Source organism: Nyctereutes procyonoides, unplaced genomic scaffold (genome assembly GCF_905146905.1).
Source record: "Nyctereutes procyonoides isolate TBG_1078 unplaced genomic scaffold, NYPRO_anot_genome, whole genome shotgun sequence".
Classification (NCBI taxonomy): domain Eukaryota; kingdom Metazoa; phylum Chordata; class Mammalia; order Carnivora; family Canidae; genus Nyctereutes; species Nyctereutes procyonoides.
Genome location: NW_026575125.1, coordinates 111,462,975 through 111,479,583, shown reverse-complemented (window position 1 = coordinate 111,479,583; position 16,609 = coordinate 111,462,975). Strand labels below are relative to the sequence as shown.

The 16,609-nt window shown below is 37.6% G+C and overlaps 1 pseudogene; it reads left to right on the top strand.

The window, feature by feature from the left end:
- Positions 1-14,636: 14,636 nt before the first annotated feature.
- LOC129518314 (prefoldin subunit 1-like) lies at positions 14,637-15,190 on the top strand (annotated as a pseudogene).
- The last annotated feature ends 1,419 nt before the right edge of the window (positions 15,191-16,609 follow it).

Here is a 16,609-nt window from a genome sequence, read left to right as displayed (position 1 = left end):
AAAACAATGACACTTTTAGTGCTACAGTATATTTTATTTTGAAAAATATCTTTTTTTATCTTAAGTGCATAATTTACGTTAACATGAGTTTATTATTGTTGTATTTAAGTGAATTAATAGATAATTGCTTTATATTTTTTCCAGTTTAATTTCTAATATGGTAAATAGCAATTGATATAAACTCTTTACACAAAAACTCAGAGTCTTTAGGGTCTTTAATAATTATTAACAATGCAAATGAATCCTAAGGCCAAAACATTTAAAAATTGCAGATGCAGAATATTGCTTTAATCATTGCATAGTATTATAAAACATGTGGCTACTATTGTTACTTAACCATTGTTCTCATTTGTGCACGTTTAGGGTATTTCTCATCTTTTGCACAACTGTAAATATTGTTTTTGGTTCTACTAATATTTCCTGAGTAGATCATCCTCTGACATGACTTTGAACATTTTTGCCCCATCTAGGAAGGTCCCTTCTAAAACTTTTCCACTTGAAGCCCTACCTACCATACAAGACTCAATTCTAGTGCTACCTGGATAGAGATCTCTCTCTCTCTCTCTCTCTCTCTCTCTCTCTCTCTCTCACACACACACACACACACACACACACATCTTTTGAGGGCTCTCAATATTTTAAATGTATAGGGGTCCTAGAAGCTTATTATTTTGAGAACTCATAATGTACCTTTTAGTCTCTGGCTTTCTCTGTTTCATTGTTTCCACCCACTGCTACACTCCTGCTTCTTTGAACAACCTCTCAAATTCTTCTTATGCCTGCTATAGTAGAAACCCAGATTAGCCCTCTACCTGACCCCATAGTACATACTCACTAAATGATAAATTATTATCAGCATTGTTATTTCTTACTTTTAAAATCAAGGGTGTGTTAAAGTTATTTGTAATTGGTCTGCCATGTCATTACTAAGTCACCTAAATCAACGAGACTTAATTGCTAAAATGAGTCACTCTAAACTACTTGCGTGTTATAATATATGTGTTGTTAGTCTTGTATCCATCCTCCCCCTGCATTTCAGAAGGATTCTGACCTTTGACTAAAGAATAAGATTGACCATTACTACCTTATATCACTGCTTCTGGCACAGAGATCTTGTTGGACTGCTTGAGGCTAGAGGGTGGGACTCCCATGAGCGACAAGGATTCATTATGTAACTGGCTTTCTGTGTCTTTGTTCTTTAACTTAGATTTGACACAAACTGATCTAACTTGTTTTGTTTTAACATGGCAACCTCCTACTTTTAACAAATATGAGGTCAAGAAAGCATAGCCCTTACCTATGTCTAATTGTGGAAAACTAAGATATTTTCCAAAAGAATATAAGAATTGGTGACTAGCCAAATTGTCATAGGTTGGTAGGTAGCAGTGTATCTTTGAATCAAAAGATTCAATAGGTTAAAACGTGAACGTTAGTCTTCTTTTGATGGCTTAAACACAAAGCATCAGCCTTTATCTACAGAAGAAAATATAGGTAGTTGGTTGAAGACTACAGAGTAACACATCAGAATTTCTCATTTATTTTCAGTGATGAAGTAATATTAAGTCTGCAAAATATCTCTCTTCTTATTTTTAAAAAACAGATATATTGACATAATACTTCACATATGCAATTCACCCACTCAAAGTGGACAATTCAGTGGGTTTTGCTATATTACATTATTTGTTTTCCTTATTCATAGTAAAAAATATATAACATAAAATTTGACATTTTACCATTTTAAAGTATATAATTCAGTGGCAGTATTTGCATGTATATTGTGCAACTGTCTCTGTAGCTTTTATCCTTTTTTAAGTGCATTTTTTATTTTAAAAGTTTTTATTTTAAAACGTAGTAGAGATCTTTTACTTCTGCATTAATATTATCAGGCTGTATATAGTTAACTTTTTATTTAAAACTAAATTGGCTTCCATACAAACAAAATATTTTGAAAATATACTCTCAATAAATATTTCAAAATCTATCTTATAAAATTTAAAATAGCATCTTAAACAGCCTCAAATGATCAACCAAAGAATTCGAACCTGAAGTTCTTTTTTGCATGTTACCATTAACTGGCTGGACTTTTCTAGACAACACCTTAGCCTGTTCTATGTTCTAATTTCCTCCTCTAGAAAATGAGGAGACAAGATTAGATGGACCCTAAAATCTCTTTCAGCCCTTTCTTCTCTAAAACAACCACCTGAACAAACATCTATTACCTGAGAGACAGTGTGAGATACTAGGAATACAAAGAAACTTAAGATTCTTTCTGTTTTGAGAAGCAATTTAATTGGAAGGTTAATACAAATCAAATGCTAATATACAGAGCACAGAGTCCAAAGAAAAGTGAGGGGTGCTGACAGAGAGTGTTACAGAATTTCACATCAGGAGTGATTTCTGGGGTGAGGTTTTGAGGAAAGTCTAATTGACGGCTCATGTTAGGTCTTGAATATTTAAAATCTCTTTGTATATGAGAAGAATTGAAGAGACTTAGCAGTTTGTTGGAGCCAGTGATATTTGTAAGGGAACGGTTAGAGGTGGACTTAGAAGGGATCATAGCATGAGTGGTTCAGAAGGCCAAGTTCAGGAGTTTAGATTATATTCTTTGGGCAAAAAAAAAAATTAACAGGGAATTTAATACTAAGGGGAATAAACAATTATACTGATATTCGAATTGCTATGCAACAACGAACTTGGGAGGTGACATTTGAACTGGGATAAGAAAGAAGAATATAATTTGAAAGGGTGAAGAATGGTATTTCAACCAAAAGAAATGCTGTGTATAAAAGAATTAAATGCCAAAACTGCACTACATATTTGGGAAGTGGAGAGCAGTCCATTATAGCTGGATAAAGAAGAGCATCACACATTGTAGTGACAAAAAAAAAAAAGAAAAGATAGGTGGAGATTGATTTAGGAGAGCTCAAACCAGCATTGCAAGGGATTGAGATGTTATTTTGTGAGCAGAGGAAAGTTTCAAGATTCTTAAAGAAGAGAGCCAAGTGATCTGAACTGTCTTTTAGGAAACTCAAAGTCTGAACAACTCTAGCTACAATTTAAAGGATGGTTTGGAAGACAACAATAAGAAAAGTGAGAATTCTTTTGTAATTGCCCAAGTGAGAAATGCTGAGAGACTGGATAGAGAGAGTGGGATAGGAAAGGAGGAGTGGATAGCAAGGTAAAAACAACGTTGAAAGCCGCAAAATTTAGCAATGCAAAAGGAAAAGTTGATGCCAGGGGAAAACAACAATAGTAAAAATAATGAAACAACAGCACTCATGGTAATAGATACAAATTGCTGTGCAATACTGTGCACCAGAAACTGTGCTGGGAACTTCACGTATATTATTTCCCGTCATCTTTACCAATTAATCTCTGACATAGGTCATTCCCATGTTTACCGATGAGGAAATTGGGATTCAGAGAGATTAAAAAATGTGCTTATGGTCAGACAGCTAGTATAGAAAAACACCTCAAATATTATAGTATTTCTTGGTTATTCTTCAGCCTTAATTGCAAAGACTCAATAACCACCTCACATAGATTTAGGTGCTCTATCCCCTGTGAATTTTCCCCATGCATACACAAGTGTCATTGTTTCTTTGCCTGTCTACTCCCTAAACCTTTTAAGGAAAGGAATCATATCTTTTTAATTTTTTTATTTTTTTAAGATTTTATTTATTTATTCATGAGAGACAGAGAAAGAGAGGCAGAGACATAGGCAGAGGAAGAAGCAGGCTCCTTGCAGGGAGCCCGATGTGGGACTCGATCCTGGGAGTCCAGGGTCACGCCCTGAGCTGAAGGCAGACACTTAACCTCTGAGCCACCCAGGTGTTCCCATATCTTTTTTTTTTTAATTCCAGTGTAGTTCACATACAGTGTAGTATTAGTGACAGGCATAAGTATAGTGATTCAACACTTCCCATACATCACCTGGTACTCATCACAAGTGCCCTCCTTCAATCCCATCACACACACCCCAGACCTCCCCTCTGGTAACTATCAATGGGTTCTTTATAGCTAAGAGTCTGTTTCTTGGTTTATTTCTTTTTGTGTCTTTTTTTATTTGCTTGTTTTCTTTCTTAAATTCCACATACGAATGAAATCCTATGATATTGTCTTTCTCTCACTGACTTATTTAACTTAGCACCAAGTTCTCTAGATCCATGGTGTTGCAAATGGCAAGACTTCATTTATGGCTGAATAATATTTCATTGTGTATATATACCACCTCTCCTTTATCCACTTATCTATCCGTGGACACTTGGGCTGCTTCCCTACTTTGACTATTGTAAATAATGCTGCAATAAACATAGGGGTGCACGTATCCCTTTGAAGTAAGGTTTTTGTATTTTGGGGGTAAATACCCAGTAGTGAAAATGCTGGATCGTGTCTTTTTTATCTTATCCTCAACATAGAATGTGTTTTTCAGCCCATAGTGGACATTCACCAATAATTGTTTTTATTAAAAGATTTTATTTATTTATTTATTTATTTATTTATTTATTTATTTATTTACAAAATAGAGAAAGACAGAGTGTAAGCTGTGGGAGGAACAGAAGGAGAGAGACAAGCAGACTCCATGCTGAGCACAGAGCCCAATGCGGAGCTTGATCTCACAACCCTGAGATCATGACCTGAGCCAATACCAAGAGTTGGACGCTTCACCAAATGAGCCATCCAGGCACCCTTCAACAATAATTTTTAAAGTTATCTTTAACTTTTTACTGTGGCAAAATGCACATAACATAATATTTAACATTTTAACTATTTTAAATGTACCGTTCAGTAGTGTTAAATATATTCACATTATTGTGCGATGGATTTCCAAAACTCTTTTCGTCTTGCAAAAAACTGAAACTCTATACTCATTAAATGATGTCCCATTTGCTCTTCCCTCACCCCTTGACAACTACCACTCTATTTTGTGTCTCTATGAATTTGACCACTCTAGGTACCTTATATCAGTGGAATCATATGGTGTTTCTTTTTATGACTAGCTTATTTCACTTAGCATAAAGTCTTCAAGTTTCATCCATGTTATAACCTGTGTCAAGATTTCCTTCTTATTTTTGAAGAATATTTAACACTATATATACCGTCTTTACAAACTTTTAAGTGTACAACACAACATTGTTAACTTTAGGCATGATTTGTACAGTAGATTTCTAGAACTTACACATCTACATAACTGAAAATTAGTGGCAATACCCCATTTCCCCCCAACCCTTCCCCAGCACCTGACAACCACTATCCTATTTTCCGCTTTCTGAACTATTTTAGATACCTTCCTTTTAAAGGCTATATGATATCCCATTGTCCATGTATACCATATTTTATCTGTTTATCCATGGATAGAGACTTGGGTTGCTTCCATGCTTTAGCTATTGTGAATATAAAGCTGCTATGAACATGGGTGTACAAATATCTTTTTAAGACCCTGTTTTCGATTCTTTTGGAATTGCTGGATTATTTGGTAATTATATTTTCTGTTTTTTGAGGTACCACAAAACGTTGGTTTTCACAGAGGCTACACTATTTTACATCCCCACCAGAAGTGCACAAGAGTTCCCATTTCTCCACATCCTCACTAACACTAGCTCTTTTCTTCTTCTTCTTTCTCTTCTTCTTCGAGTAGCCATCCTAATGTTTGTGGGGTGAGCATTAATTTTTAAATGAATTAATGAATGCTTGAAAAACAAAATGAAATGCTAGCCTAGTTTATCCTATTTCCAATTTTAATTGAGCCCATTCTTTTCTGAATAACTATGGACTCTCTCTAGTAGCTCCATTATGTCTTTTGATCTATGCTTTGTTTAAGCTATATGAAAATACTGCTGAAACTTCCCACTTCAAAGTCCTTTTAGATTTCAGAATTATTCTTTTCTTCTCAGTAAGCATCCTACAAAAATTACATAGGATTATCTCACCAACCTTTTTCACAGTCAACCATGGCATAACCGGGTGGTATAGAAGTCTTAGATTGGCTCTGGACCTTGTTTTTCATGTGTTGGTGGTTCCACATCACTGGGCAATTAGATACTTAATGAAACCTGTGGATAAGATTCATTTTATGGCTTTGTTAAACCAGTCAGATTTTGTTTGTTGTGTCTGCATTATAAAATGTAGATGTAGAAAAACATTACCTGGCTATGTTTTCTTTAGAAGGAATGCAAATATTTCTTAAAATAAACCATATAACATGTAAAATTTGGAGATACGGATTTTAAATTTTGAACAGAAAAGTATCTATTAAGGTGCTGTGTGTATTGTTTGCTTTCCTAAAGAGCAATATAAGTAAAGATTTTAATCTAAAATGCATTTGCAAATGCAAACAAAAGAGCCTCCCATAAATACATGTTCTTTTAGTATTCTTATTTTGAGTTTTCTAGTACCAAAAAGAGAGTGCCCCAGCTGTTATACCTATATCCTTTTAGTTTTCCTGTTTAGAAGGACAGTTTTGACTTTACAGTGGAAAATTTTCTTTTTGTTTCCATTTCTGAAAAATAAATGTGTATCCCCCTCCCCCACCCTGCTGCCAAAGAGTGCACATGAGCACCTGGCTGGCTCTGTCAAGGGAGTGTGCAACTCTTAATCTTGGGGTCATAAGTTTGAGCCCCTCATTGGATGTAGAGATTACAAAAAAAAAACACTTTAAAACTAATGTATTTATAGGATCATGTGATAAAATACACGACATACTGGGCATAGTTTAACAAATACCTTGTACTTAAACATGTTCTAAACATTCAGAAAGAAATAACACTGGATTTGTGAAGCTAATAAAAAATGTAGGAGGATATTAGTTTTAAAACAGTTGAGGGACACCTGAGTGGCTCAGGGGGCTGAGCGTCTGTCTTTGGCTCAGGGCATGATCCCAGGATCCGGGATCAAGTCCCACATCGGGCTCCCTGCAAGGAGCCTGCTTCTCCCTCTGCCTATGTGTCTGCCTCTCTGTGTGTGTGTCTCTCATGAATAAATAAATAAATCTTAAAAAAAATAAAAATAAAACAGTTGAAAATTATGAATTATGTACTACTTTGGAGTAAATTATCTCAGAAGGCTTTAAAATACACAATATACCAATTAAATCTTAAGTTACTTTTTCCTTGGGGCTCTTTTTTAATTATTTAGATGCAAATCGGTACTACTTAAAATTGAGTTTTTGTTTTTCATTAAGTGACAAAGATCTTAAAAAGAAATCTTTTTTAGGAGGAAGGTGATTATTTCTCTTGGATAGATTATACAGACAGCTTTCCATCATGGCTATGTGTTTGCTTTTCTTAGCTTCAAAGCATGGGGTCAAATTCAGTTTAGTTTTGGTAATAGTCTCACAGGTTCAACTTGCTCAGTCTCCACTGAGTGCCTACTCTATGCAATACATGGGGCTAAGGTTAGAGGAACATAAAATTGAACAAATGAAACACTGTCCCTGCCCCCAAGGAGGCCACAGTCTAGTGCAGATAAAGCATTTCTATTTCAAAAACCTGTAACATAAAGTGGGAAATAAGTGCCATAAAAAGAACAGAAAATACAAGATTGTAAATAGACATGAACCGAATTGGTTTTTCACAACTAGTATGTTCTTTAGCCAACTGAGGGTCAGAGGTCTCTTTCCCTAGACCCTCATTACAGAGTGGTATGTTACTGCACCAGTAAAACTGAGGCTGCATTTTACCAAATATACATATTTTAGTAGACAGTTCCCCAGTCAACTTGTTCAGTAGGCTGGATGGAATCCCAATTATCTGTCTCTTTGGACAGTCACTCTAGAAGCATGTTATAAGAGAGGTTCATTCAAGCCAGATAGAGCAGTAAGTTTCAAATCAGATGTGGCAAAATGTCATGTGAAATTTAACAAAACTTCTAGTGGTGTCAGGCAACAGAATTCCATGAAAATTGGATGGATTATTTGACCAAGAGAGCCGCTGCAAAGAACATAAACTACAGGGACAACATTTTTCTTTTACCCTTCATTTATGCGAAGGCAGTGAGACCTGCACAATATTTTCAGGCAATTCGTGTATCTGGAATGTTATTTACTTTGCTGATGAAAACTCACTTTTAGAATTTGTTGTGCTGATTTAGCACACTCTCTCTTACAGATCAGACGTGAAAAAGGTTGAAGCCTTGTACATGAGCGCTGAAATGGGGACACCTGATCTCAGTGTTTTCAATATAAGAGACCATCTGCATTGGTTTCATAGCTAATTAGACTAAAACTAGTTAGTCTGAATTAGACTAAAACTAACCAGTTAGCTGTATGAATGAGATAATTAATTGATTCACTAATTACACACACACAAGCATGTATATCAATCTCTCTCTTCTCTCGATATATGCATATACATTTATGTGTATGTCCACACTTTCTTCTGTTCTGAATATTTAGAATAATTATAAGCAATGTAATTAATAGTTTCTAAGTGAGCAGAGTCTTCTTCAAAACTATTTTACTACCACTGGTATGTTCCATTTGATGCCTTGTAGCAGTAAGGATACTTCATTTCTTTAAACATATTTGAAGTGACATTTCTGGAGGTTCTTCAGAGCCAGGTTTCAAGCAATGATAATAAAATTACTCACCGGACTTTATAACCTCGTAACAAGTTGACCCGAAAACAATATCAACACCCCTTTCACCATATGTGGCTCAAGTACCTAGTTTTGTCTTAGGAAGCCAAATGTGCAGTTGAATGACAGAGATTTGTCACTATAAACTTCTGATTCAATGTGTTGGCTTGAACACGTGTGTTGAAATCTATACTACCATATAGAAACCATGTAAATTCAATTTAATAAATATTTATAGTTCTTATATAAGCCAGGTTCTAGGAAGTAAACAAAGCAGAGTTAAACAAACAGGCAAAAATACTTCCATCATAATGCCTCCGTTATGGTGGAGTTTTCTTTGTGTTTTTTCTTTTTTTAAACCCATGCAATCCCTGTCCCCTGAGCTTCTGACTTATATCTAAACTGCCTGCTTAGGAACAAAACAAATGAACATAGGGGTTAAAAAGAGAAGCAAACCAAGAAACAAACTCTTAACTATAGAGAACAAGCTGATGGTTACCAGAGGGGATGGCAGTGGGGGGATGGGTTAAACAGGTGATATGGATTAAGGAGGACACTTGTGATGAGCACTAGGTGTGGTATAGAAGTGGTAGGTCACTAAATTCTACACCAAAAACCAATATTACACTGACATTAACTAGAATTTAAATAAAAATTTGTAGAAAAAAACCCTGCCTACTTTACATTTCTTACTGATTGCATTATAGGCAACTATAAATTAACATCTCCCAAACAAAGTCTTGATTTTTCCCCTCCTCATGCAATCTATTCCATTTGAACCCCACCACCACACACTTCAATTAGAAACAATTCCGTCCATCAGTTGTTCAGGCCAAAATCCTTGGGTCATCATTGTCAGATCTTCACAATCTTGTTTCTAATCCACCAGCACACCCTGTATATTCTGTCTTCAAAATATATCTGGACTGTCATTTCCAACACATTCTCAGGGCTACCATGTTCGTCTAAATCACTACCATCTCTTGGGGCACCTGGGTGGCTCAGTCGGTTAAGCGACTGCCTTTGGCTCAGGTCATGATCCCAGGGGTCCTGGGATTGAGCCCTGTGTCAGGCTCAGTAGGGAGTCTGCTTCTCCCTCTCCCTCTCCCTCTGCTCCCCTGCCACCCAACTCAGGCTCACTGGCTCACTCTCTCAAATACATAAGTAAAATCTGAAAAAAAAAACTTTAAAAATCACCACCATCTCACATTTGAATTCTTATGTATCCTCCTAACTGACCTAACTGCTTCTTCCCTTCCTTAAATATTTTCAATACGGAATCCAGAAAAATCCTCACAGGACAACAGCCAGATACCAGAATAGGAAACCCCAGACTCTCTTGCTTACGTCAGAGACAACAATTTAAAAACACATAGACCAATTCTCTTTGTGAAAAATTCAGAACCATTTAAAAGTCCCCTGTGGGCACCTGGGTGGCTCAGTTGGTTAAGTGTCTGCCTTCGGCTCGGGTTGTGATATTAGGGTCCTGGAATCCAGCCACAGGTCTTCGGGCTCCCTGCTCAGCAGGGAGTCTGCTTCTTCCTCTCCCTCTGCCCCTCACCTGCTCATGATTTCTCTTTCTCTCATAAATAATGCAATCTTTTAAAAAAATAAAATAAAAATCCCTTGAACTTAAGGCAAGTGCAAAACCAGCCACACCAAAGGCAGTAGGAAAATTCCTGGCACTCTCTCTCCGTAATCTATCCCAATAGTGTCACACAACTGGGCAGAAAAATCCCAGCTCCCAGATGCTCCCTGTGGAGAAAAAGAGAATATTGGATAATAGTTCAACGTTCTGACTTCTCAGGGGGGCTCCTGATAGACTGCCTTCTGTCTCACCTGTCTTGGAGTGCTGATAGGACGTGGCGTGCTCTAGATGCCTGGAGGCTACTGAGAACAAGAAAGAGCTGCGCAGTGTGCTGCTGCCCCAGAGGACCTGTGATACAACTGACAGAAGCTGACACAGCTTGGCAGCCTCTCCTTCAGGGAGAAAGGGAAGAGTAGAGCATGCAGCCAATATTTCAGATTTTCTGGGGCTTCCTGAGGGACTGGTTTCTGTCTCGCCCGTCTCAGAATGCTGATGGGACCTGGCTACTCTAGATGCCTGGGAGCCTCTGAAAACAAAATAGAACTGGATGACTTGCTGCTGTTCCATAGAATTGGCAGTACAGCAGACAGAGGTTTCAACCAAGTATCTTGGAACCAAAAAAAAAAAAATGACCTTTCAAAACTGAGGGGGGAGATATTTCCAATAAATAAAAACTAAGCTAATTTCTTGCTAGGATATCTGCTTACAAAAAATTACTAAAGGAAGTTCTTCAGCATGAAAGCACATGATACCAGACAGAAAGTCAAATCCACATAAAATATCGAAGAGCCCTGGTGAAGGTAGTTGCTTAATTATAAAAGACGATATAAATGTATATTCCTCCTTCTGTTAAGTGATTTTTTAAATGCCGCAAAATAATATGTATATCAGTACATTGTTGGGCCTATAACATGTACAAAAAGTAATATATTTGATGGTAACAGCACAAATGAGGTGGCAAATGCAAAGTTGTACTTGAGTAAAGAAATGAGACCAGGTGAGAACTCAAATCCACAGCAAAAAATAGAAAACCAGAAATGGTAAATAATATACTCCATAAATATATACTTTTTCTCTTCTCTCAGCTTCTTTATATTACCTAAAATTATATAAAGTAACAACTAAATATATTCTTAGGTTTCTAGCACATGAAAATCTGTTAAAAGCTATATTAATTGTATCAAAGTAGGGGTAGAAAATGGAGCTATATAATTATATAGATAACGGAGTTACACAGTTGTAACATTTTCCTTTAAGGAGGTAAAGAAAAAAAATAACCCAAAATTCTGTATTAGATAATGATAGCCTTAATTTACACATTCAATGCAATCCCTATCAAAATACCATGGACTTTCTTCATAGAGTTGGGACAAATCATCTTAAGATTTGTGTGGAATCAGAAAAGACCCCGAATAGCCAGAGGAATATTGAAAAAGAAAACCATAGCTGGGGGCATCACAATGCCGGATTTTAGGTTGTACTACAAAGCTGTGATCATCAAGACAGTGTGGTACTGGCACAAAAACAGGCACATAGATCAATGGAACAGAATAGAGAACCAGAAATGGGCCCTCAACTCTATGGTCAACTAATATTCGACAAAGCTGGAAAGACTATCCACTGGAAAAAGGACAGTATCTTCAATAAATGGTGCTGGGAAAATTGGGCAGCCACGTGCAGAAGAATGAAACTAGACCATTCTCTTACACCAGACACAAAGAGAAACTCAAAATGGATGAAAGATCTAAATGTGAGACAAGATTCCATCAAAATCCTAGAGGAGAACACAGGCAACACCCTTTTTGAACTTGGCCACAGTAACTTCTTGCAAGATACATCCAGGAAAGCAAAAGAAACAAAAGCAAAAATGAACTATTGGGACTTCATCACTATAAGAAACTTTTGCACAGCAAAGGATACAGTCCACACAACTAAAAGACAACCTACAGGATGGGAGAAGATATTTGCAAATGACGTATCAGATAAAGGGCTAATATCCAAGATCTATAAATAACTTATTAAACTCCACAGCAAAGAAACAAACAATCCAATCATGAAATGGGCAAAAGACATGAAGAGAAATCTCACAGAGGAAGACATAGACATGGCCAACAAGCACATGAGAAAATGCTCCGCATCACTTGCCATCAGGGAAATACAAATCAAAACCACAATGAGATACCACCTCACACCAGTGAGAATGGGGAAAATTAACAAGGCAGGAAACCACAAATGTTGGAGAGGATGCGGAGAAAAGGGAACCCTCTTGCACTGTTGGTGGGAATGTGAACTGGTGCAGCCACTCTGGAAAACTGTGTGGAGGTTCCTCAAAGAGTTAAAAATAGACCTGCCCTACGACCCAGCAATTGCACTGCTGGGGATTTACCCCAAAGATTCAGATGCAGTGAAACGCCGGGACACCTGCACCCCGATTTTCTAGCAACAATGTCCACAATAGCCAAACTGTGGAAGGAGCCTCGGTGTCCATTGAAAGATGAATGGATAAGGAAGCTGTGGTCTATGTATACAATGGAATATTCCTCAGCCATTAGAAACGACGAATACCCACCATTTGCTTCAACGTGGATGGAACTGGAGGGTATTATGCTGAGTGAAGTAAGTCAATCAGAGAAGGACAAACATTATATGGTCTCATTCATTTGGGGAATATAAATAATAGTGAAAGGGAATAGAAGGGAAGGGAGAAGAAATGGGTAGGAAATATCAGAAAGGGAGACAGAACATGAAGACTCCTAACTCTGGGAAACGAACAAGGGGTAGTGAAAGGGGAGGTGGGTGGGGGGACGGGGTGACTGGGTGGCGGGCACTGAGGGGGGCACTTGATGGGATGAGAACCGGGTGTATTACTATATGTTGGCGAATCAAACAAACTCCAATAAAAATATATTTAAAAATAAAAAAAAATTTAAAAAGATGATAGTCCTTCACAAAAGAGTGAAAGACCTTTTTATATAAACAGAAACTGAGAGACTCATTAGCAGACCTGCACTCAAAGAAATGCTAAATAATTTCTGTAAACAATGGAAATGATGCAGGATGGAAGCTCAGGTCAATAGTAATGAACATAGAACACCAGAAATAGTAAATTAGCAGGTAAATACAAAGGCTCTTTGAAACAGAAATATTGAGGGTAAAACCTTAAGCCACCTACAAAAGAAAAGAAAGAAGCATTAGCATTATGATCAAAATTTGTGAAGGGAGATAATTTCCTACATAATATTATATCTTTAGCCAAACCAGGAATTGATTATAGGGGTCAAATAATCTCATGTTCAGATTTTTAAAATTCTCTTCATGCACACTTTCTCAGGAAGCTGCCAGATAATGGTTTCCACTAAAACATGGGTGTAGGGACGCCAGGGTGGTTCAGTGATTGAGCGTCTTTCTTTGGCCCAGGGCGTGATCCCAGGGTCCCGGGATTGAGTCCCGCATGGGGCTCCCTGCAAGGAGCCTGCTTCTCCCTTTGCCTATGTCTCTGCCTCTCTCTGTGTCTCTCATGAATAAATAAAATCTTTTAAAAAAACATGGGTGTAAAAAAGAAAATAAGGAACAGGATATCCAGAAAACAGGAGTTCTAACATAGAAGAGAGGTAAAAGGAATACCAAGACCCATTCTCAAGAATTCTGATCCAGTGGTTTTGGGAGTGGAACCCATTTAGTTGTATGTTTAATAAGTGCTAGGTGATTCTGATGCAAAACCTGATTTAGGAACCAGTGATACATATTTTCTTGTCTGATTTTGTAATAACCCTGTGATTTAGGCATATCAAATCTTATCCTCATTTTACAAATTGAATCAAGGTTGTACATGTAATAAATAGAAAATCTAGGATTAGAATTCATTCGTGTTTTGAGAGAGTTGAGATATTTTCTCACGGATAAAATACAATCATAAATGTTTCTCTATGGTCAATTAATTTTTGACAAAGCAAGAAAGAACATTCAATGGGGAAAAGTCTCTTCAGAAAATGGTGTTGGGAAAACTGGTCAGTTACATGCAAAAGAATGAAACTGGACCACTTTCTTACACTATAAACAAAAAATAAATTCAAAATGGATGAAAGACCTGAAGCCATAAAAATCCTAGAAGAGAACACAAGCAGTAAGGGCTCTGACATTGATGGTAGCAACCTTTTTCTAAATATGTCTCCTGAGGCAAGGGAAATAAAAGCAAAAATAAACTATTGGGACTACATCAAAATAAAAAGTTCTGCACAGCAAAGGAAACAATCAGCAAAGCTAAGAGGCAACCTATTGAATGGGCGAAGATATTTGCTAATGACATATCTGATAAAGGGTTAGTATCCATAATATGTAAAGAACTTATACAACTCAACACCCCCAAAAAACAAATAATCCTATTAAAAAATAGGCAGAAGACTTGAACACATATTTCTCCAAAGACATTCAGAGAGCCAACCCACACATGAAAAAGTGCTCAGAGAAGCACCGAGTGAACCAAGATGGCGGCTCCCACGGATCTGGAGTTGAAGAAGGCCTTCACAGAACTTCAAGCCAAAGTTATTGACACTCAACAGAAGGTGAAGCTTGCAGACATACAGACTGAACAGCTAAACAGAACGGAAAAGCACGCGCATCTTACAGATACAGAGATTATGACTTTGGTAGATGAGACTAACATGTATGAAGGTGTAGGAAGAATGTTTATTCTTTGGTCCAAGCTGGTAATTCACAGTCAACTGTTAGAGAAACAGAAAATAGCAGAAGAAAAAATTAAAGAACTAGAACAGAAAAAAATCCTACCTGGAGCGGAGTGTGAAGGAAGCTGAGGACAACATCCGGGAGATGCTGATGGCACGAAGGGCACAGTAGGAAATCTCCAGCCGAAGCTTCCTGCCCCCTCCCATTCCTGGCAAGGGCAGGTGGGGGGCCCATGTGGAGAAACTTCTCTTCTGCCCTGGTGGACTTTTTATTTGGATGATCTCATAACCCTGTGTTTTCTACTTCACCATGATACCCTTTCAGACCCCAGTTCTGTATTTTTTATCCTGGCTCTGTCTGCCACCCCTGTCCAGAACACTCTTCTCCCTGGGGGTGAGTCACAAACTCCCAGGAGAGGGAGATGGGAGCCATACAGATAGGGGAGCTCTGCCCAAGCCTATTAACTAGTTATGCTCCTTAGATCAATAAAAGTCATGTGTTCCCCCCCAAAAAAGCGCTCAATGTCACTCATCAGGGAAATGCAAGTCAAAACTACAATGAAATATTACCTCACACCCGTCGGAATGGCTAAAATCAGAAACGACAGGTGTGTAGGCAAGGATGCTGAGAAAGGGGAACCCTCCTACACTGTTGGTAAGAATGCAAACTGGTACAGCCACTGTGGAAAACAATATGGAGGTTCCTCAAAAAGTTAAAAACAGAACTATTACCCTACAATCCAGTAATCAGGCTACTGGTATGTACCCCCCCCCAAAGAGAAAAAAACACTAATTCAAAGGGACACGTGCACCCCTGGGTTTATTGCAGGATTATTTACAATAGCGAAATTATGGAAGCAGCCCAAGTATCCACTGACTGATAAATGGATGAAGTGATATATGTGTGTGTGTGTGTGTGTGTGTGTGTATACACACAATAGAATATTATTCAGCAATAAAACTAATGAAATCTTGCCATTTGCAATGACATGGATGGAGCTGGAGAGTATTATGCTAAGTGAAATAAGTCAGTCAGAGAAAAACAAATACCATATGATTGCACTCATATGTGCAATTTAAGAAACAAAATAAAGGAGCAAACCTAGAAACAAACTCTTAACTATAGAGAACAGACTTCTCATTACCAGAGGGGAAGAGGGTGGGCATGGGTGAAATAGGTGATGGGGTGCACTTGTGATGAGCACTGGGTGATGTATGGAACCGTTGAGTCACTGTATTATATACCTGAAACTAATATAACACGTTAACTATACTGGATTTTAAATTAAATTTTTAAAAAACAGTGTTTCTCAGGCTATTGTTCATGGACTACCAGCCTCAGAACCTGCTGAGATATTGTTTACGTTGCAAATTCTGGTCCCCATTCTACTGAGATGTCAAGTTAAGAGGTTGGTGACTAGGCCCAGGAATCAGAATTAGTAGCAACCGCCCCAGAGCTCTCTATGCTCACTGACGTTTGAGAAGCCTGATCTAAAATGACTCCAAGAAAAAAATAAAATAAAAAAAAATAAAATGACTCCAAGAGGTGACTTCTTACAAAGGGAATGGAGGGAGGAGCCATTGTGAGCACATTACGTACTTTTGTGTGACGTACCAAAAGACGTCTCTATCTGACATAATTATAAACAGATGCCCCCTCTCCTATAACCAGAGTTGTGACTTGGAAAGAAGTGGATGAAAAATGGGATTTCAGCCATCACTTATCCCCTGGGCCAGGTGTCTATGCATAGCAAAATCAATGAGT